Below are 15,434 nucleotides of genomic sequence, written 5' to 3' on the forward strand. Positions count from 1 at the left end.
CAGATTCTGATTGTTATCATCTATTACCTCAGCTAGGCCTTTGCCTTCATGAATAAATCAGCTTTTTTTGGTCTTTCTTTTTTTGTTGCCCATGTGATAATGCAATATTTCTAGATTCCCTTTATGACTGGTTTCTGATATTTATTATTCTCTTTTATATTGTAGTTGTATCAGATGATGATGCCTAATTTGGAGTATAGTGTGCAGTTCTGGTCATCTACAGACAGGAATGATGTCAAGATTGAAACAGAACTTGTTAAGGAACTGGAGCTGCAGCTCGCTGACATCCAGCTTGTTAGGGAAACTGAAGAGGTGGTAGTCAAGAGCTACAGGGAGGTAGTCACCCCAAGGCTACAGGTGACAGACAAATGGATGACTGTCAGGAGAGGGAAGGGAGAACGCCAGATAATGGAGAGCACCCCTGAGGCCATCCCCCTCAACAGTAAGTACTCCTTTTTGAGTACTATTGCAGGGGGATTACCTACCCGGGGGAAACAACAGTGGCTGTGCTTCTGGCACAGAGTCTGGCCCTGTGGCTCAGAAGGGTAGGAAACTGAAGAAGATGGCAGCTGTAATAGGGGACTCTATAGTTAGGGGACAGATAGCGATTCCGTGGATGCAAGAAAGAAACATGGGTGGTAGTGTCCCTCCCAAGTGCCAGGGTGTAGGATGTTTCTGAACGCGTCCACAATATCCTGAAAAGGGAGGGTGAGCAGCCAGAAGTCGTGGTACATATTGGTACCAACGACAAAGGTAGAAAAAGGGAGGAGGTCCTGAAAACAGAATACTGGGAGCTAAGAAAGGAAGCTGAAAAGCAGGACCCTAAGGCTAGTAATCTCGGGTTTACCGCCTGTGCCACACGCCAGTGATGATAGAAATAGAATGAGGTGGCAGATAAATGCATGGATGAAGAATTGGAGCAGGGGGCAGGGAATCAGATTTCTGGGACCTCTTCTGGGGTAGTTGTGACCTGTACAAAAGGGACAGGTTGCATTTGAATCCAAGGGGGGGGGGTCAATATTCTTGCAGGCAGGTTTACTAGCGCTGTTGGGACAGGGGATGGGAACCAGTATGATAGAGCTGAGGGTGAGCCAGCAGGTTTACATGTAGATGATGGATGTAACATGAAGGACAAGCCAATGGTTGGGTACAAATGCAGAGAGAGCAAAGAGTTATATTGTACTACAGAGGCAAAATTCAAAAGGGCAAAAAATGCAGGACTGAGGGTGCTGTGTTTAAATGTGCATAGCAGTCAGAATTAGGTGGGCAAACTTGTGGCACAATTAGAGATTAGTCAGTCCAGAGAAGGTTGATAAGGACGATTCTGGGAATGAAATGGTTAACCTATAAGGCGTGTTTGGCAGCTTTATGCCTGTACTGGAATTTAGAAGAATGCGTGGGGATCTCATTGAAACCTACCAAATATTGAAAGGACTAGATAGGGTGGATGTGGAGAGGATGTTTCCTCTAGTGGGAGTATACAGAACTAGAGGACACAGCCTCAAAATTGATGGGCAGCCCTTTAGAACAGAGGTAAGGAGGAATTTTTTAGCTAGAGAATGGTAAGTCGGTGGAACGCTCTGCCACAGACTGCGGTGGAGGCCAAGTCCATGCATATATTTAAGGCCGAAGTTGATTGTGTCCTGATCGGTGAGGGCATCAAAGGATATGGCGAGAAGGCAGGTTATGTGGTTGAATGGGATCCGGGATCAGCCATGATGGAATGGCAGAGCGAACTCAATGGGCTGAATGGCCTAATTCTGCTCCCTTGTCTTATGGTCTTATGGAAAGCATACAGAGGACTCTTCTATGACAAAGACTCTCCTCTGTCAAAGACTCTCTTTGACCTACTACCAACAGAGAAAATTTACAAGGATGTTGCCAGACTTTGAGAGCCTGAGTTTAGGGAAAAATTAGTCATTCTCTTGATGAGCGTAAGAGAACAAGGAGGAGATTTGATAGAGGTATACAAAATTATGAGTGGTTTAGATCGAGCAGGTTTTATCCGTTGAGGTTGGGTGAGACTAAAACTGAAAGTCATGGGTTAAAGGTGAAAGGTGAAATGTTTAAGGGAACCTTCTTCATTCAGAGGGTGGAGAGAGGGTGGTACGTGCTTCCAGTGGATATGGCAGATACAGGTTCAATCTCAACGTTTAAGAGAAGTTTGGATAAGTACACGGATGGGAGGGATATGGAGGGCTACAGTATGTGTGCCGGTCAAAGAGACTTGGCAGAATAATAATTTAGCACAGACTAGATGGGCCGAAGGGCCTGTTTCTGTGCTATGACTCTATGACTCTATGACTCCTTGACTCCCTTTGCCACTCTTAAATTCTTTTTCACTTCCTCCCCAAACATTTTGCTTTCAGCCGGGCGTAATCATCTTGCCACCTCTCTAGTGGTCTTTTGAGGCTTCCTTTCAAGCTTTCTTTTCATTATCCAAGTACCTCTAGGTTTAACTTCCCTGCCTATCTCCACCAGAGGAATATACCTACATATTGCTGAAACAACTCCACTTGTGGAGAAGATGTTTCCTATGGTGGGAGAGTCCAAGACCGGAGGACACAGCTTTAGAATAGAGGGGATCCTTTCTGAATGGAGTTAATGAGGAATTTCTTTAGCCAGAGAGTGGTGGATCTGTGCAATTCATTACCAGGCAAAGTCACTGGGTATATTTAAGGCAGAGGTTGATAGATCCTTGATTGATCAGAGCATGAAGGGTTATGGGGAGAAGGCAGGAGACTGAGTTTGAGAGGAAAATTGGATCAGCCATGATGAAATGGTGGAGCAGACCCAATGAGCCAAATGGCCTAATTCTGCTCCAGTATCTCATGGTCTTATGGTATTCCCAGATCCCTTTGATCCACCACACTTCTCAGTGCCCTACCGCTCACCGTGTCAGTTCTACCCTGGTTTGTCCTCCCAAAGTGCAACACCTCACATGTCTCTGAATTAAATTCCATCTGTCATTTTTCAGCCCAGTTTTCTGGCTGTCCAAGTGTAAGTAAGTTGGAAAGTGGAATTGACCTCAAAGTGTTTAAGATAAGATTTCATTGAGGTGTAGTTGTATTACATGGCTTAGATAAAAGTTTAAGAAGAGATTTTATTGAGGTATAACTGTATTACATGGGTTGGATAAAGTAACCTAAGAGATTACTTTTAATTATGGTCAAAAAGGGAGTATCATAGGATCTAAATTAACCAGATATATTTCTCCCCATCGCTGCCTGTGGGGAGTTTACACGTTCTCCCCTGACCGTGTGGATTTCCTCCAGGTGTTCCGGATTCCTCCCACAGTCCAAAGATCTTCCAGTTGGTAGGTTAGTTGGTCATTGTAAATTGTCCCTTGATTAGGCTAGGGCTAAATCGGGGATTGCTGGGCAGTGCATAAGGCCAGAAGGGCCTATTCCACATTGGATCTCAATAAATAAAAAGGAAGGATTTATTCATTTAAAAAGTGATTTAAACTATTGGTACAATTTATCAGGCAGCGTAGACATGAGGGACTTGCAGTCTGAGATCCTGAAGGCATGACCTTTTCCTCATCCTTATTTTTCCTTATGGGATTTAACTCTTTTGTTTATGTTGGACTGCAAATAAATGCTTGTTTCCCAGTTGAGGGTGAATTTTTGTATACTCCTCAAGATTCTATTAAGATTGCAGAGTCAGGTGGAGAGAGTAGAGGTAGCATTTCTCTTATTACTTCCAAATGTAACAATGACTATCAAAATTCCCAATCATCCACAGCAGCACAATAGCACAGCAGTCAGCGTGATGCTCAGGGAGTTCCTGAGTTCCATTCTCCCCGTGACCACATGAATATTCTCCAGCTGCTCCAGTTTCCTCCCACAGTCCAAAGACGTACCCGTTAGAAGGTTAATTGGTCCTTGTAAGTTGTCCTGGTGATTAGGCCAGTGGTAAATAGTGGGGTTGCTGGGTGGTGTGCTCGTTGGGCCAGAAGGTCCTGTTCCAATGCTATTTCTCTAAATTAAATAAAATAAATTAATCTATGTTTTATTATTTCATCTAGTTGCTATTTATACATTTGATAATTATAGATTTAATTCAACCCAGTACATTACAGGTAAAACACTGAGCACATCTACATGAAACATTGCCATAGAAAAGCAGATCCTCAAAGATTCTCATCACCCAGGCCATGCTCTTTCCTCACTACTGCCATCAGGTAGGAGGTATAGGTGCCTTAGGACTTGTACCACCAGGTTCAAGAACCGTTACAAACCCTAACCATCAGGCTTGTTACTTATTGTTATTTATTTATATCTCCATTTGCACAGTTTGTTTACCGATTACAGTTCCTGATGTTTACAGTTTGCAGTTTCTGTTCTATAGGTTTGCTAAGTATGCCTGCAGGAAAAGAATCTCGGGGTTGTATGTGATGACATGGATGCATTCTGATAATAAATTTTACTTTGAACTTTGAATTTATTAAGAAATTGCAAAAACTCTATATTTTCTTTACAATTATATTGATATCCCATGTTATGATAGCTTTGTCAGTCTGGTTGACATTAAGATCCAAATGCAGATTCAGATTCAGGATCAGATTCAGATTCAGATTCAGATTCGGGATCAGACTCAGATTCAGAATCAGGATCAGATTCAGATTCAGAATCAGGATCAGATTCAGATTCAGGATCAGATTCAGATTCCGATTCAGATTTATTTGTCCCATGTACATAAAAACAGTGAAATCCATTGTTTGCATTAACGACCAGCATAGCCAAGGGTGTGATAGGGGCAGCCCGCGAGTGTCAACATACATTCTGTTTACAACGTAGTATGCCCACAATGAACGACTCAAGCAGCAACAACAACAATGAAACAAAACAAGTCTCTTTCTCACCCACCCAGACCGGCCTCCAACTCCAGGACAGGCCACTCCCAGACCTCCAATCCTTGTACTTGGATTCTCAGACTCACAGATATCAGGCCTCCAACTTGATCAACTTGAAACACTTAGAGGGCATACTAGTAAAGGCTGGAATGATTACTCCCATGGGTACCACAGCAGCGTAGGAGTCAGCATGACGCTTTTACAACTTGAGGCGTCGGAGTTCGAAGTTCAAACCTGGCATCTCTGTAAGGAGTTTGTACATCCCTCCCCATGAAATGTGTCGGTTTTCTCCAGATACTATGGTTTCCTCCCACAGTCTAAAGACGTACCAGTACATTAATTGGCTATCGTAAATTGTCCCATGATCAGGTTAAGGTTAAATTGGATTGTAGGAGGTTGCAGGGTGGTTCAGCTCAACGGGCTGGAAAGGATTCTATCTCTAAATAAAATAAAATTAAATTAATAAATTCTTCTTTATGGAAGAACAGGAGACGAGTTTGATTAACGTCTTTAGCATTGTTCTTGTACATACAGTAAATAAAAGTGAGGAACCTTAAAGGATGACGTTGTGAAGACCACTTGCAATTTTCCCCGCTATTTGTCGTGCACATCAGCTACCCTTCAGTGTAGTAGTTGTGATGTCAAAACATTTTGACAGATAAGTATGATTTTAAAATGTAAAAAATTCATAATGCTTGACCCATGAGATCAGACATTCTGAATAGACATATTCTGTGTCTCAGTACTTCCAATTCTAATGCTCTGAGATATTTTAAAATATTTAAATCATCTTCAGTCAATGTGTTCCATTAGGATTGGGTATGGTTTCAAAACAAATAATTCTATAAACTGATATTTCAATACATCATGTGAAATAATGTGAAATAAAAGGAATACAGACAAGGATCTTTATGTCAAACACAAGAAAATCTGCAGATGCTGGAAATCTAAAGCAACACACATAAAATACTGGAGGGGCTTAGCAGGTCAGGCAGCGTATATGGAATAGAGTAAACAGTCCACGTTTCTAGTCAAGACCCTTCATCAGGACTGTATAAAGATCAGAGGGATCTTTATCTGTCCAAAATATTTTGTCAGTACATGGAAGAGTACAAGCAGAATATAAGACTGTAAGACTATAAGACATAAGAGTGGAATTAGGCCATTCAGCCCCTCTAATCTGCCCCACCAATTCCAACATAGCTGTTCCTTTCAATCCCATTCTCCCGCCTTCGCCCAGTAATCTTTACCAACCGTTACTGTTAAGAACCTATCAACCACTGTTTTAAATATAACCAATGACTTGGCCTCCTCAGCTGTCTGTGGCAATAAATTCCACAGACACACCACTCTCTGGCTAAAGAAATTCCTCCTTATCTCTGTTCTAAAGGGACCATAGTTTCCTACCAGTGTCTCCATAGATGCTGCCTGAACTGCTGAGTTCCTCCAGCATTTTGTGTTTGCTGCTCGGGGCTTATGGGAAACATCACCACCATGTCCACTCTACCTAGGCCTTTCAATATTCAATAGGTTCCAATGAGATTCCACACCCCCCACCCCCCACCAGTCCTTCTAAACTCCAGCGTGTACAAGACCAGAGGCAACAAATGTTAGGATCATTCTTGTGAACGTCCTCTGGACCCTCTCTAATGCCAGCACCATCTTTCTTAGATAAGGTGCCCAAAACGGCTGACAATACTCCAAGTCTGATAAAGCCTCAACATTGCATCCTTCCTTTTATATTCTGGTCTTCTCAAAATGCAAGCCAACATTGTATTTACCTTCCCCACCACCCACTCAACCCTCAAGCTGACAGTTTGAGAATCCTGCACAAGGACCCCAAAGTCTTTGCCCCCCTGTTTCTGAATTTCCTCCTAGTTTAGATGTTCTCCCTGCTTAGAAATAAACTACACAGTAGAAATAAAATAAGGTGGATTTCTATCATATTTATTTCCAATAACTTCAAAATAGGGGCCAACATATCATCAATATTCTTTTTTATACAAGTATGCAATGATATGTTGTCTCATCTTTATATTTTATGCTTTTATAATATTGTTTCCACTATCTTTCTCTTTACCCTACTAATAATTAATTTGCACTATCAATTATGTACCAAATGTTTGTTTAACTGCATATTTACACTGCACGTTGCACTAAATAATACAGTAATCTTACATTGTGAAGCAGGGTTAACATTTTGTTGTACTCTCTTTCAGAAATTCTGAGATTAAACCACAGTAGATTCTAAAACCAAGTTTCACCTGGAGACAATGTGAAATTAGGTTAGAATTTTCGGATCATATTGGCAGTGCAATTGGAACAAAACCCAATGGACGTTGAAGAGTTCCATTTCAGGTTAGTGACATTTTCATTCTAATATCTATATATACCTATATAGATGTACAGCGTATACACACACACACACACACACACTGAAGAAGTGTGAGCTAAGTGGAACGATTGTTGGTGCTAGACAGAGTGGTTTGAGTATATCTGAAATTCTTGATCTCCTGAGATTTTCATGCACAACAGTCTCTAGAGTTTACAGAGAATGGTGTGAAAAACAAAAAAAAATCCAATGAGTGGCATTTCTGTGGGTGAAAACGCCTTTTTAATGAGAGAGGTCAGAGGAGAATGGCTATTCTGGTTCGAGTTGAAAAGAAGCTGGTAGTAACTCAAATAACCAAGCATTACAACAGTGGTGTGCAGAAGCGCATGTTAAACCTTGACGTGGACAGATGACAGCAGCAGAGATCACAAACATACACTCAGTGGCCACCGTTAGATACTGAGGGTATCTAATAAAGTGGCCAATTAGTGTGTGTGTATATATATATATATATATATATATATATATATATATATATATATATATACACAGTATATAAATATATAATATTTATATAATATATATATTATATATATATAATTCTAATATTTATAATGATTTTTCCTGCCCACTTTGTATAAATATTATAAATATTAGAATGGGTGAGTCGTGCCTCAGCCACTCACTGACACTTTAAACACTTTAAACCACTTTTTATAATGCTGCTTACATTGTAAACATATGCTGGTATTCATGCAATTTTACTCCATATCTGTAATTTCTAACTTTTTTAATATCATTCTTTATTCTTTATAATTGTTGACTGTGGTTGTTTTTGATGCATGCTGTGCCAACACACCACAACAAATTCCTAATCCATGTTAATGTATATGATGAATAAAGTTGATCCTTTATCCTTGATCTTTGATACATATCAAACTGAATAAGTAATTGGCCTGAATGAGTGACTCTATAAGAAAGCAGACTATTTTTGTCATAGGCAAATGTGTTCAAAAATTTCAAAGTAAATTTCTTATAAGGACATTTTGCCTCTGAAGCGTGTTCTTCCATAAAATAAGATCATGAATGATTTATGGACCAACTCTGTAAAGCTAACTTTGTATCCTTAACATTTCTCAATATCTTTTATTTGATTAGTAAAAAACTATCAATCTCAGATCTGAAGTAATTATTGACCGTTTGTAGAAGAGAGTTTCAAACCTTTACCAGCAATTACAAATAGAACTGTTCTTCAGTTTTTCTCCTCCAAGAGGACCACAACCTTGTCATAGGAGTTGGAGGCTTGCGTGCCTCAAGGTCCCGGAGATCTACGTTGGCTGGAGTCAGGACTTTACGCTTTGGCTCTTGGTAGGGCCATGATAAAGAGGTCAAAGGACTAACAACCCTGACTGGTCAAACAAAATTGTTATGGAAACAGCAATGAAGAATCCTTCTGCATCTGAGTGCGACAGTATTCCTCAGTCTCCACCCACGGTTTGCATGACTGACAGTAGTGAAAACTGAGGGGAAACCTTGAACACCGCCAGAGATGGAAGACCTTCATTGCTGCCCTGAACACCAGTGGTGTAGTGGGCAGTAAGTTTAGTTTTCTCTCGGAAGTATTGAAGTTTTCTCACCCTGTCCCAGGTCTAGACTCACAAATTAACAGAAACTGTTCCTCTTTACCTGCCGATCACTTCCCCCATAAGGTCATGAAATAATTAGTTGTCAGCATTTAATCATTAAAATTCCATATTAAAGTGATTGGTTGGATCTCAGTCAGTTGTGCAAATGGGGTTGAGAGGGATAATAAATCAGCCATGACGGAGCAGACTCAATCAGCCAAATAGTCTAATCCTGCTCCTACGTATGTCTCATAGTCTTATCACTCAATGGAAGAGCAAAATGTACATTGATAATAAATTCACTTTGACTTTGACCAACAGACTCACTTTCAAGGACTCGTTCTCAGTATTACATTTTTATCTGCACAGTTCGTCTTCTTTTGCACTGTGGTAAACGATATATATATGTTGTAACTGGGTTAACTGTCTGGACACTCCCCTCTGCTGACTGCCCCCGTGGCTCCTCCCACAGATTCCTGTATAAAGGTGTTTTGCCTTGCCCCTCCCCCTCAGTCCGGGAGCAGACACTCACCGTGGAGGTTGTGGAGGTCGTATTGTACAGTGAATAAAAGCCTTTCAGTATTTTACCAAACCTCAGTCTTTTGGAGTTATTGAAGGTGCTTCATGCACATTGGTTGTTTGTCAGTCTTTGTCTGCTTATATGTGGCTTTTTCATAAATCCCACTGAATTTCTTTTCGTCCTGTAAATGCCTGCAAGAGGAGAGTGAACCATCAGAGAAAGGGAAGGAGGAAGGGCACCCAAGGAAGGTAATGGCGGTGGGGTGGGGGGGAGGTGGAGAAAGGAAGAGGTGAGAGGGGCAACTAAATGAGGATTGGAAAAAGAGTGAAGGAAGATGGGAAGAAATTCCTGGGAATTAGAGAAGCCAATAAGGATGGGGGCTACTTTGTGGGTATCCAGTCTTGGCCAGAAACATGGAGGGTTTATTTATCACCAAGGATGCTGCCTGAGCTACTGAGTACCTCCAACATTTTGTGTGTTGATCATCTTGATGTTTATTCTGTTTCATGATACGAACTGAAACCCACAAAAACACTTTGCTCAGAGTCAGGTATTTACCTGCCGATAAGTTACATCTTAAACAAACCCAGGGTATTTATTTATTTAGAGGGTACAGCGTGGGATAGCCCACACTACTCAGCAATCCCAGATATAACCCTAGCCTAATCACAGAACTACTTACAATGACAAGTTAACCTACCAACTGATACATCTTTGGACTGTGGGAGGAAGCTGGAGCACCCAGAGGAAACCCAAGTGTTTGCAGGGAGAACGTATGAATTCCTTACAGACGGTGCAAGAATTGAACTCCGAACACTGACAAGCTAAGCTGTAATAGCATCATGCATGCATTACTAAATGACAATAAAAGAGGACTGCGTGTCCTCATAATCTAATGCTAGCCGTCTCACTACTGTGGCGCCAAATTGTATGTGGACTACTATCATTACAACATACAGCCGGTTCCTCTGATGCAGATTTTTATTCAGTTGGTGGGAAATTGGAATTATTAGTGCCCATTTTATATTCCATCTGCATTTGAGCCAATTCAGCAAATGAGAGACTGGCTGGAAGGTTACAAAATATGATGGATGAGTCCAAAGCAGTTCATCTATACAGTGGAGCTGTTTCAAGAAATGTGATAAAGCAGATAATTATCATGTAGGAATAATGGTCTGGCTGTCTGGGCTACCCAGGAGAATACCCGCAATACTCAAGTGTTATCACACTGGTTAGAGGCTGCTGCGGTCTGCATGATGCAGCCTTCATCAAGGGACAGCCATTGACACAGACAATCTGCAATTTGATCCCTGACTTCCTCACCAGGAGAGCACAGCGCCCATTGCTACCATCAAGAAGGAGGTACAGGAGCCTGAAGACTCACATTCAACACTTCAGGAACAGCTTCTTCCCCTCTGCCATCAGATTTCTCAATGGGAAATGAGACCAAGAACACTACCTCAGGACTTTTCCCTCTCTTTTTGTACTACTTATTTAATATAATTCCCGTTTGAAATATATTTCTTATTGTAATCTATAGCTTTTTCCATTATTTTCTATTGGATCATAAAGCTGCCGCAAAAAATTCTGACGAGAGAGAGAGAGAATGAGGGAGAGAAAGTGAAAGAGAGAGAGAGGCAGACAGACAGACAGATGTCAGGTGGGGAGTGAGTACTGAAAGAGAGGGAAGGGGTGGGGAGAAAGAGACAGGAGTCAGGTGGAAAGTTGATAATAAAAGAGAAGGAAAGACAGAGTCCAAAATCCAAATAGGATAAAAAAGATTAGGAACCGTCATACCTTGCTACTGGAATTAGGGGCTGATCACTTTTCCAGGAGTGATGAAAGGCCATTGATCTATAATAGTTCTCTCTCCATGGTCGCTGACCAACCTGCTGAGAATCACTGTGTGGTTGTATTTCAGATTTCCATCTTCCTGCTTTTCAGTTAAAATAAAAATAAGGTGGAATCAAAGGAACAGTTGAGATGCAGAGAAGGGAATGGTATTAGATCACTGTCGGGCCTAGAAAATCAGGTCAGCCTGGCCTTGGAGTGTAGTGGAGTGTGGTGTCAGATCAGCAGATATTAGGCTGAAAGAAAATTAAAATCTCATGAGCAGAGAGATCTCTAAATTAATTTGCAATACATGGAATTTTGATAATTTTTCCACAACTCATCTCAGATTTAAAACATTTAAAGTAACATTATCAGAAGTTTTTTATTCCCCTTAGGCTCAGGCTGAACATAAAACTGATGGAGGGTGAATTTCAAAGATCCTCTGTTGATGTTACTGTGAATGTGTTTGGACAGGTTTCTTGCTGCAACATAACTAGGCATTTTTTATTCTTATGGCAACGTGGTTAAACTAAAAACCTGGCAGATAAAAAAAATAAATATTTCTGTCTTATGATTGTTGAATAATGTAGAAAATAAGCAATCAAAGGCATTTTACTTCAAACTTTACCAAAATGGGTACAAAAAGACGATGACTGACAGAAAGTTGAAATGAGAAGGTGTTCAAAGGTGATCGTTGTTCTGAGACAGTCACTGGAGTTTAAAAACTTGGAAGGTTATTAAAGGTGAAATGTTCAAGGGGAACATGAGGGGAAACTTGTTCACTCAGAGGGTGGTGAGAATGTGGAACGAGCTGCTTGCAGAAGTGGTGGGTGCGGGTTCAATTTCAATATTTAAGTACATTTGGATAGGTACATTGATGGGAGGGGTATGGAGGGATAAGGTCTGGATGCAGGTCGATGGGACCAGGCAAATTAATAGTTCAGCACAGACTAGATGGGCCAAAGGGCCTGTATCTGTGCTGCAGTATTCCAGTACTCTGTGGCTATATGACCCTATCGAACATAGAACATGGAATGGTGAAGCACCATACAGGGCCTTTGGCGCACCCTGAGATTTATTTTCTTGGTGGCATACTCAGTAAATCTATAGAAATCCTGACGAAAGGTCTCGGCCTGAAACGTCGACTGCACCTCTTCCTAGAGATGCTGCCTGGCCTGCTGTGTTCACCAGCAACTTTTATGTGCGTTGCTAGAATAGTAACTATAACAGGATCAATGCAAGATCAACCAGAGTGCAGAAGACAACAAACTGTGCGAATGCAAATATAAATAAATAGCAATAATTAATGAGAACATGAGATGAAGGGTCTTTGAAAGTGAGTCCATTGGTTGTGGGAACATTTCAATGGTGGGCCAATTGAAGCTGTGTGTAGTTATTCCCTTTTGCTCAAGAGCCTGATGGCTGAGGGGTAGTAAACTGTTCTTGAACCTGGTGGTGCGAGTCCTGAGGCTCTTGTACCTTCTACTTGATGGCAGTTGCAAGAAGAGAGCATGGTCTGGGTGGTGGGGATCTCTGATGATGGATGCTGCTTTCCTGCAATAGCGTTTCATGTAGATGTGCTTGATGGTTTAGCACCTCTAAGAGTGATCTAATCCTTCCCTCCTACATAGCCCTTCATTTTTCCATCACCAATGTGCCTACCTTAGAGTTTCTTAAATGTCCCTAAAGTATCAGCCTCTGTCACCATTGCTGGCAGTGCATTCCATGGATCTACCACCCTGTGTAAAAAAACTTACCTCTGACATCACCCCCCATACTTCCCTCAAATCACCTTAAAATTATGCCTCTCACATTGGCCATTTCCACCCTGGGCAAACATCACTGTCTATCCACTTGATCTGTGCCTCCTATCATCTTGTACACCTCTATCAAGTCACCTCTCATTCTCCTTCAGTCCAAAGAGAAAAGCCTTAGTTTGTTCAAACATCCCTCATAAAACATACTCTCTAATCCAGGCAGTATCCTGGTAAATCTCCTCTGCACCCTCTCTAAATCTTCCACATCCTTGCTATAATGAGGTGACCAGAACTGAATACAATACACTTAAGAGCAGCACGAACAAAATGCAGGTGGAACTCGGCAGGTCAAGCAGGATCTATGGAAAAAAAAGTAAACAGTCGACATTTCTGGCCTAGAATCTTCATCGGGACTGGAAAGGAAGGGGGAAGAAGCCGGACTAAGAAGGTGAGGTGGGTGGAAGGACTACAAGGTGGCAGGTGACAAGTGAAACCAGGTGAGAGTGAAGGTGGGTTGATGGAGGACAGGGGATGAAGTGAGAAGCTGGGAGGTGATAGGTGGGAAAGGTAAGTGGAGTACATTTCAAGTGTGACCCAACCAGTGCTTTATAGAGCTGCAACATTCTGTTAACTACATTTATAACCATATATTTCTGATAATTTTTCAGTGGGAGCAGATCTGGAAATGTTCCTAACCATTAATATTTTCTCTGTGAGCAGAACAATGGAAATACATGCTGCTATTCCCTTTAGTTCATTTGGGAAGTACCTTCATGACTTGCTACCTCCAAGGATTAATTCCAAAGGTTAAGATGAGTCAGACATTTTTATCATTATGCTAATTGGAATTGGAATCGGTGTATTGTCATATTTAAAACATCAATGAGATGGAGAGGGTGTGAAGAACATTTACAACGATGTTGTCGAGACTTGAGCACATTAAGTTCTCAGGCAAGGTTGACTAAATTTGTGCTTTATTCCCTGGAGTACAGGAGAATGAGGGGAGTTGCTGGGACTGGCATGTCCCTATCTCACTGGGGTATGAGGCTGCCAGATACCCTCACCTGGTTTAGCCCACCTGTCGATGTGATGTGCATGAGGTGTGGCTACTGCCGCATGCAAAATTAGAGCCTCAGATGAAAGTTGAGTGTCTGGTGGGGACCAGAGATGAGTGATTTGCCCCGGAATGGTCACAACAAGCTCCTTTACCAGAGGTGCTACCCCTCTCCGTACACCCCAGTAAATTAATACAACTGTGTAATGATGGAATTTGACACTGCCTCTGGTAGGGACTATGTCTGTCACATAAAGATCTGATCAGGAAGTGTTAGTAATAAACTTAGAATGTTTTATTCCTTTCATATTTGGCCAGATTTTTCAGAGCAGTTTGAGACGACTGTTTACTCCTGTACTAACTTAATGTAAAATCTGTTCTTTTTAGGTCAAAGGAGTAACGTATTCCTCAATGGGTATCGAACATGAAGAGATCTGCAGCATCCTGTTGCTTATTTCAACAAAGCTTGATATAAACTCTGTAATGAGTATTTTTGATCATGAATGCAAATAAAGATGTGTTCATTTTAATTTGTGTGTGTGGGAATCTAATTCCAATCTCTGAAAAAAAAATCCTACTAATTAACTGGAAGAATATGCAGTTTATGTCACCGTATACTAGCCTGACATTCAGATTTTGAAGGCACTCACAGCAGAATAAAGCAATGCAACAGAATCATTGAAAAATTACGCACAAATATGTAAAAAATGACAACTGTGCAAATACAAAAATCAAATAATAGTAATAATAAATAAATATTACTGAGAATATGAGTTGTAGCATCTTTGAAAGTGAGTTTGTAGGTTGTGGCAACACACATAAAATGCTGGTGGAATGCAGCAGGCCAGGCAGCATCTATAGGAAGTACAGTCGACGATTCGGGTCGAGACCCTTCGTCAGGATTAACGGGAAAAAGAGATAGTAAGAGATTTGAAAGTGAAAGGGGGAGGGGGAGACCCGGAATGATAGGAGAAGACAGGAGGGGGAGGGATGGAGCTAAGAGCTGGAAAGTTGATTGGCAAAAGGGATACAAGGCTGGAGAAGGGGGAGTATCATAGGACGGAAGGCCTTGGAAGAAAGAAAGGGGGAGGGGAGCACCAGAGGAAGATGGAGAACAGGCAAGGAGTTATTGTGAGAGGGGAAGAGAGAGAAAAAAATAAAAATAAAAATAAAAATTAGGGGTGGGATAAGAAGGGGAGGAGGGGCATTAATGGAAGTTAGAGAAATCAATGTTCATACCATCAGGTTGGAGGCTACCCAGACAATATAAAGTGTTGTTCCTGCAACCTGAGTGTGGCTTCATCTCGACAGTAGAGGAGGCCATGGATTGACATATTGGAATGGGAATGGGACGTGGAATTAAAATGTGTGGCCACTGGGAGATCCTGCTTCTAGTTCAGTGTTGAGGTGAATGAAGTTATCCACGCTGGTTCAGGACCCCGGTGCTTGTGAGGT

The 15,434-nt window shown here is 41.4% G+C and overlaps 1 long non-coding RNA gene across 6 annotated transcripts in view; it reads left to right on the forward strand.

The window, feature by feature from the left end:
- The window catches only part of LOC134357214 (uncharacterized), a 267,924-nt gene extending 253,368 nt beyond the window's left edge, over positions 1-14,556 (forward strand). For 2 of the 6 annotated variants that reach the window (XR_010020564.1, XR_010020569.1), the window contains 2 exons: positions 7,078-7,216; positions 14,367-14,554. This is a non-coding gene — a long non-coding RNA (uncharacterized LOC134357214). Of the gene's footprint in view, positions 1-7,077; positions 7,217-13,593; positions 13,732-14,366 lie in introns of all 6 variants that reach the window. The other 4 variants (XR_010020568.1, XR_010020565.1, XR_010020566.1 and 1 more) reach the window with 4 other exon arrangements.
- Positions 14,557-15,434: the final 878 nt, after the last annotated feature.

This window comes from Mobula hypostoma, chromosome 16, assembly GCF_963921235.1.
Source record: "Mobula hypostoma chromosome 16, sMobHyp1.1, whole genome shotgun sequence".
Lineage (NCBI taxonomy): Eukaryota > Metazoa > Chordata > Chondrichthyes > Myliobatiformes > Myliobatidae > Mobula > Mobula hypostoma.